The sequence below is a fragment of the Lepidochelys kempii genome, chromosome 2 (genome assembly GCF_965140265.1).
Source record: "Lepidochelys kempii isolate rLepKem1 chromosome 2, rLepKem1.hap2, whole genome shotgun sequence".
Lineage (NCBI taxonomy): Eukaryota > Metazoa > Chordata > Testudines > Cheloniidae > Lepidochelys > Lepidochelys kempii.
The window spans coordinates 100,397,189-100,405,603 of NC_133257.1; positions in this window are offsets into that span (position 1 = coordinate 100,397,189).

Here is an 8,415-nt window from a genome sequence, read left to right on the forward strand (position 1 = left end):
TATACAGTTCCACAATCAGAAGACTGAGATACCAGTGCTCAGAATGTGCGGGGTTTATGTTAGTATTAGTCCTTCAGGGAAGAATATTCTTCCTGTACATTAGGGATGCAGAGAGCATGTTAGAAAAAGGACAGTTTTACTCATGCAGCCAGTTAAAAGTTATCAACCAAAACTTACATGAGGGAACAGACTCTGTGGTTAACAATCTTAGAAGTAAATGAGGTTATAGGAGTCCAAAATAAAAATATCAAAGTAATAAAAAAAAAAGGAAAGGGATCACATAGGTCATGGCTGGACCAAAAGTACAGTGTATACATCATACAAACAAATGGGAATATCAGGGTCTTAATAAAAAGAAATATACATAAAGAATGTTTCCTTTTTAATTCAGTTTCTGGTTTCAGCATAAGTGATAACAGGTAGCCAGCCAATCAATCTCTGTCAAGCAGTGCATTTCATGCCTCTTTGTTCCCTGAGGTGGATGCATTCCTTGAAATGACATGAACACCCACTCTTTATTCTGCCTGGGAAAAGCTCATTCCCTAGATGAGTATACCCTGTATGTGTAGTGCCTTCATATGTCAGGTCCTCACCCAGCCCAGTATTTAGATGTGATATTTGATTAGTCGTTTTCCCCTGAAAAGGGACAGAGTAGTTCAGCTTCAAAATCAGGCAACTGAGGCATGACCCCACCAAAAAGGAAATCTGTCCTAGAAGATTCAACATCCTGGTCTGTAGTGCTGATGTCTGTGAGTGGCCCTGAGGCCTCACTCAGTACCAAAGATGTTTGCTCTGAGATGTGAGATTAGCTTTGTCAAAACTTTGTACTGAAGCTGATGTCAGCTTTTTATTATGTATGTACCAGTAGGGCCCAGCTTCTCCAAGGAGGATCAGGGCCACATTGTGATAAGTGCTCTATAAACTTTGTCCCAATTTGTTTAAAATATAATGATTTCTAAGTATCCTGTTAGTGTGGATTCTTTCTCAGTTCTGGGAGCTGACTAATCCTTGTCAATGTAGTCATGCTAGAGTCTGGGCCTAAAAAGTTTTGGTCTACAACCTCTTTTTATAGTATACTGTCCTGTTGTTGTGCCAGTGTTGCACCCATATTCAGCACTTACAAATGCTTGTTTGCATTTGACATTTGTTCTCTTGAGATTTACTCCTGAGCTTTTAAAGTTTACCATGGGGCAATATATTGAGATGAGATGTTTTTAAAATAAAATAATTGTTGTCTTGCAGGAGGAGATTGGCTTCACAACTTATCACTATATAAACATTTTTATTTACAATTTCCTTACAGAAAGGGGATAGTTTTTTCTGCTGAATAAGAGCCAAGATCCATAAACTCCAGTACCTGTCACAGAAAATCACAGATGTTTCTGATTTTCTTCTCACTTTTGTATTTGGAAATCATATCTCCCCTAAAGTCAATAGAGTTACATTGGTGTAAGACCAGTGTGAGAGGAGCATCAGACACAGTATTTAATAATCTTGTCCACTATATATAATATCACTTTCTCTTGAGAGCGGGACTCAGGCCTTTCTTTGGGACAATAGGAGAAGTTAAAGATTAAGAGTTAGTTAAATTTAACTTGGTTGACTTTTTATAGTTTACCTAAAACCTGTATGACCAAAAATTTTAACAGTGATTTATAGACCATTTCAGCTACTTTTAATTCATTTTCTAAGGTACAAATTAAATTGGGAGCTGTTCAATATTCCACTTAGTTTTTTATAGAAGGAAGTGAATTGCAATTGTTTTCTGAGTCATAAAACTGCTGCTGAAAAGGAAGTTGGGCTTGTAGGTAGGTCAGGAATCATAGAATCATAGAATAACAGGGTTGGAAGGGACCTCAGGAGGTCATCTAGTCCAATCCCCTGCTCAAAGCAGGACCGATCGCCAATTAAATCATCCCAGCCAGGGCTTTGTCAAGCCTGACCTTAAAAACTTCTAAGGAAGGAGATTCCACCACCTCCCTAGGTAACGCATTCCAGTGTTTCACCACCCTCCTAGTGAAAAACTTTTTCCTAATATCCAACCTAAATCTCCCCCACTGCAACTTGAGACCATTACTCCTTGTTCTGTCATCTGCTACCACTGAGAACAGTCTAGAGCCATCCTCTTTGGAACCCCCTTTCAGGTAGTTGAAAGCAGCTGTCAAATCCCCCCTCATTCTTCTCTTCCGTAGACTAAACATCCCCAGTTCTCTCAGCCTCTCCTCATAAGTCACGTGTTCCAGTCCCCTAATCATTTTTGTTGCCCTCCGCTGGACTCTTTTTAATTTTTCCACATCCTTCTTGTAGTGTGGGGCCCAAAACTGGACACAGTACTCCAGATGAGGCCTCACCAATGTCAAATAGAGGGGAACGATCACGTCCCTCGATCTGCTGGCAATGCCCCTACTTATGCATCCCAAAATGCCATTGGCCTTCTGGGCAACAAGGGCACACTGTTGACTCATATCCAGCTTCTCGTCCACTGTAACCCCAGGTCTTTTTCTGCAGAACTGCTGCCGAGCCATTCGGTCCCCAGTCTGTAGCAGTGCATTGGATTCTTCCGTCCTAAGTGCAGGACCCTGCACTTATCCTTATTGAACCTCATCAGATTTCTTCTGGCCCAATCCTCCAATTTGTTTAATCCCTCTGTATCCTATCCCTACCTTCCAGCGTATCTACCTCTCCTCCCAGTTTAGTGTCATCTGCAAACTTGCTGAGGATGCAATCCACACCATCCTCCAGATCATTTATGAAGATATTGAACAAAACCGGCCCCAGGACCGACCCTTGGGGCACTCCACTTGATACCGGCTGCCAACTAGACATGGAGCCATTGATCACTACCCGTTGAGCCCGAAAATCTAGACAATCTAGATGCAGAAGGTTCTTAAAAGAAGGAGGGGAAAGAGTTACAAGTATAAAAGGAGTTAGAGCAATAACTATATTAAAAATAGCAGAACTTATGTTCCTAAACTGCTCTGTGAATCACACTTGATTCTCAAAGCACTTTCTGTTCTTCTGCAGAAATCTGCCTTTTCACATGGAGCTGGTTTTCTTCCTTAGTTTTAGTTGCTGAATTTCATTTAAAGAAGCTTAAAATATATTAAATACTTTCAAAATATTGCTTTTCCATTGAAGCAATTGCTACAGCTACCACAGGGATATTATGTGATGACAAATGGGAGAGGAGGGGATTCACATGATCACAAGTGGAAAGGAAAGTAATCTCATCAGTAAGGCTACATTTTAGTCACGGGTATTTTTACTAAAAGTCACGGACAGGTCATGAGCAGTCCATGACTTTTACTGTATACCCCTGACTAAAACTTGGGGTGGGCAGCCAGGATGCTGGAGGTGGGGGGGCGGCCAGTGGTGCATGGCCCAGGACCCCCATTGGTGCTGGGTGCAGGGGTTGGCAGGGCCAGCAGGCTCCCTACCTGACTCCGCACCTCCCCTGCAGCAGCAGCAGCAGAGTTTGGGTGTGAGAGGGGGCAAGGGGTTGAGGCACAGGATAGGGTGAGGTGCAGCTGGGGGCACTTACCTGGAGGGCTGCCTGAAAGCTGCGACATCCCCCTCGCTCAGCTGCTAGGCGGAGGCGTGGCCAGGCAGCTCCGCGCACTGCCTCCACCCAGAGCGCTGGCTTCACAGCTCCCATTGGCCAATTACTTACTGCTAAATTCGATTATCCAGTCCATCTGCCCATCAATGCAGGATTTTTATGATTTAACATTAAATATGTAATTACTAAAATACATCAATTTTCCCCCTTGATGCCATTTTGCAGTCTCTTATTGATACTGTCACCCCTTTTGACCTAACTGGCTAGCCAAATTTGGGGTGTTGCAGGTTATTCCAGTCATAGTGACCAACATTTTCAAAGTAATTTAAGGGAGATTTGGGTTGGGAAGCCCTGGAGGAGTTGGAGAGTGAGCCTGCACCACACTCACCTTGCAGCAGCAGCTCCTTGTCTCACAGGGCTGATCCAGCTCCCCACTCCGTCCCCTTCGCTCTGGCTACAGTATGCACTGCTGAAAAACAGGCTGTTGTATGTCTTTCTATTAAGCATTTGCATTTTTAGAAACATTTATTGCCAATGGGATCTTTAATCTTACTGTGACTATTTCAATTTTGTATTCTGTAAAAATAATTGAACCTTGTATGCACAGATTCTTCCCTTCCACACTGAGCTAATTAGCAAATTAAATCTATATATGATTGTTTATTTCAATGCTCTTAATCCTTTAGTATTGCCCTAATTCTTCTTTTAGAAATGTATGCAGGGGGATAAAGCTGTCTATATTAAACTTTCATTGCAAAGCACACAATTTTTAGAGTGCAGATGGAGAAGATTAAAATAACTTGCTCTTTTCTGAGAGCATTATGGCCCCCAGACAATTTCTGGTTTGAAAGCTGGGGGAGGGAGAAGGAGGAGGAAGTCCCCCAAACCCTTTATAATAACTGACTAAATCTCAGTGTCACAGTTCTGACTCCAGTCCAGAAGACGTAGGCCCTCCAGATCTGAGTCAAACCTAGCTTCACTCTCCTTTCTGACCTTCTCCCCCCAGGCCCACCCGAAGCCCCTTCTCCCTCCTTGTCCAACACTGAGCCCGGTGCAGGGGAAAGCGTCTGACATCTCCACCCGCAGTATGCCCTGCTTTCCCCAGCTCCACTCCTCCTGGGCTGTCCGTGTCTCTCTCATACACCCACAATTCCTACCTTAGCCAATAGCAAGCCAGCATCATTCCAGTTTCACAGGGTATGTGCCAGTGGAGTTACTTACTGTTGAGCCATGACAAGGTTAACCAAACCCACAAGAAAACAGTAAAAAAAGTGCCATACAATTGACCATTATAAGGTGCTGAAGAGTGGTTTCTTCATCTCCCTTCTCCCACTTTTCTATACAGTCAAGTGTGCCACCACCCTACCTGGTCTCCTCTGGTCTAGTGAGCCTGAGTACAGTGCTGTTCCACAACCAGTGATCCTCCATACAGCAACACAACAATTGGTTGTAACCTTTATGTGGGACTGTTAATCATTTATTAAATATGCACTCAAAACAGATCTACAAAGTAAAATAAAAACAAACATAGATACCCATCCACCATAGTTGTACAAGAGCACAGAACTTCTTTATTCTCATTTTACATAATGAGAAATGGTAATTAGTACATTATAGATTTTGACTTCATAAATAGAATCCAAACTAATATTGGAGCAGAAATAGTGACATTTGCTTGTAAGTTGACTGTATAGTTCTGTTTTGTAAATTGAACTTTTGTTTTGTGTTTTTTTGAGTTTGAATCCTCAGAAGAGGATTTAAATTAAGTATTGAAGCTCTAATGGTATTGGTTCTGATTCTCTAATTCTGAGGTGCAATTCAGACCAGTGAGAGGGTGTGTCACTACTTGTCCTAACCCTGAGTGCCTTAAAATGCTCAGCTGTTGTAGCTCCATGTCTGGACGTTCCCAGCTAGCATACAAGCATACACTGAGTACCTGTGTGTTGAGCAGCCGTGGTTGAGCAATTCTGACTACAGCAGCCTGCTTGTTACACCACAGTCACCCTCTGGTCTCCCCCAGGCTTTGATACTATTAGTTAAGTGATCCCAACACACCCTACTCCCAATTTCCCTGCCAACTAGACATGGATCCATTGATCATTACCCTTTGAGCCCGACAATGTAGCCAACTTTCTACCCACCTTATAGTGCATCCATCCAGCCCATACTTCTTTAACTTGCTGACAAGAATACTGTGGGAGACCGTGTCAAAAGCTTTGCTAAAGTTGAGGAATAACATGTCCACTGCTTTCCCTTCATCCACAGAACCAGTTGTCTCATCATAGAAGGCAATTAGATTAGTCAGCCATGACTTTCCCTTGGTGAATCCATGCTGCCTGTTGCTGATCACTTTCCTCTCCTCTAAGTGCTTCAGAATTGATTCCTTGAGGACATGCTCCATGATTTTTCCGGGGACTGAGGTGAGGCTGACCAGCCTGTAGTTCCCGGGATCCTCCTTCTTCCCTTTTTTAAAGATTGGCACTACATTAGCCTTTTTCCAGTCTTCCGGGACTTCCCCCGATCGCCATGAGTTTTCAAAGATAATGGCCAATGGCTCTGCAATCACATCCGCCAATTCCTTTAGCACTCTCGGATGCAACGCATCCAGCCCCATGGACTTGTGCACGTCCAGTTTTTCTAAATAGTCCCGAACCACTTCTTCCTTCACAGAGGGCTGGCCACTTCCTCCCCAAGCTGTGCTGCCCAGTGCAGTAGTCTGGGAGCTGACCTTGTTCGTGAAGACAGAGGCAAAAAAAGCATTGAATACATTAGCTTTTTCCACATCCTCTGTCACTAGGTTGCCTCCCTCATTCAGTAAGGGCCCACACTTTCCTTGGCTTTCTTCTTGTTGCCAACATACCTGAAGAAACCCTTCTTGTTACTCTTAACATCCCTCGCTAGCTGCAACTCCAGGTGTGATTTAGCCTTCCTGATTTCATTCCTACATGCCCAAGCAATATTTATATACTAATCCCTGGTCATTTGTCCAATCTTCCACTTCTTGTAAGCCTCTTTTTTGTGTTTAAGATCAGCAAGGATTTCACTGTTAAGCCAAGCTGGTCGCCTGTCATATTTACTATTCTTTCTACACATCGGGATGGTTTGTCCCTGTAACCACAATAAGGATCCTTTAAAATACAGCCAGCTCTCCTGGACTCCTTTCCCCCTCATGTTATTGTCCCAGGGTATCCTGCCCATCAGTTCCCAGAGGGAGTCAAAGTCTGCTTTTCTGAAGTCCAGGATCCTGTATTCTGCTGCTTTCCTTTCTTCCTTGTGTCAGGATCCTGAACTCAACCATCTCATGGTCACTGCCTCCCAGGTTCCCATCCATTTTTGCTTCCCCTACTAATTCTTCCCAGTTTGTGAGCAGCAGGTCAAGAAGAGCTCTGCCCCTAGTTGGTTCCTCCAGCACTTGCACCAGGAAATTGTCCCCTACACTTTCCAAAAACTTCCTGGATTGTCTGTGCACCGCTGTATTGCTCTCCCAGCAGATATCAGGATGATTGAAGTTGCCCATGAGAACCAGGATGTGCATCTAGTAGCTTCCGCGAGTTGCCGGACGAAAGCCTCGTCCACCCCATCCCCCCAGTCTCGTGGTCTATAGCAGACTCCCACCACGACATCACCCTTGTTGCTCATGCTTCTAAACTTAATCCAGAGACTCTCAGGTTTTTCTGCTGTTTCATACTTGAGCTCTGAGCAGTCATACTGCTCCCTTACATACAGTGCAACTCCCCCACCTTTTCTGGCCTCCCTGTCCTTCCTGAACAGTTTATACCCATCCATGACAGTACTTCAGTCATGCGAGTTATCCCACCAAGTCTCTGTTATTCCAATCACATCATAATTCCCTGACTTTGCCAGGACCTCCAGTTCTCCCTGCTTGTTTCCCAGGCTTTGTGCATTTGTATATAGGCACTTGAGATAACCCGCTGATCGCCCCTCATTCTCAGTATGAGGCTTGGCTTCCTCCAAGCCAAGCCAGTCGGACTTGGAACTGAGTACCTCAGCATCAGTGCAGAGTGCTCCTTCCACCATTCAGGATTCCTGGTACTATTTGCAATGCCTGGTGCCAAGAAAGAAGTATAAGAAGCAGCTGGCTAAGAGGGGACATTCCTCAACTCCAAGGAAGGCTAGGCACGGGGAACAGAGTGGAGTGCGAACTAAGTCAGACCACTCCTCTGCCTCAGCATCACAGGCAGCACTGCTGACTATGGCACGTACACAGGCACCGTTGACTCCAGTCCTGGATGAGACATCAGCATCGAAAGGACAGCACAGCACCAGCACCAACATGGTGCCATCTGCTCCAGAGGTGTTTGCTGCAGCCAGAGACCTGCTGGTACTCTCAGTACTGCTGTCGCTGGCCGTACAAGACGCAGTAGCAGCACTGATAGACAGGAGGGAGCATCTAGCCCCCAGCTGCTGTCTGGTTCTGGATTCCGTGGTACTGTCTAGAGGGAAACCGTCCTTGCTGGCCCTGGTGCAAGCCTCCCCTCTCCAGCACTGGTAGGAACTGCATCTCCATGGTCCCTGGAGGAGGGCTCATCATTGGATTCGAAGATTGGGTCATACTCCTCTTATCCGAGGGGTCGCCCTCGTTATCCCTCCAGTCATCCCTACCCCGCTGTAGACCCTGGCACGGGAGTGCCATCAAGTGCTTGGCTGAGCGATCACTAGCCTATGCCAATGCAGTGGCCCCTTTGGAACCTGTGGGGATTGCCCCTGGTGCCAGGACCCCATTTGAGATGCTATTACTTGGTGGCCTCCAAGAACAGGTTGCCTCCTTCCTATTGGGGAGCACCTGACCTGGACCTTGGGGAGTGGAGGCGCAGCGCAGGCGGGGTCCTGGGGGA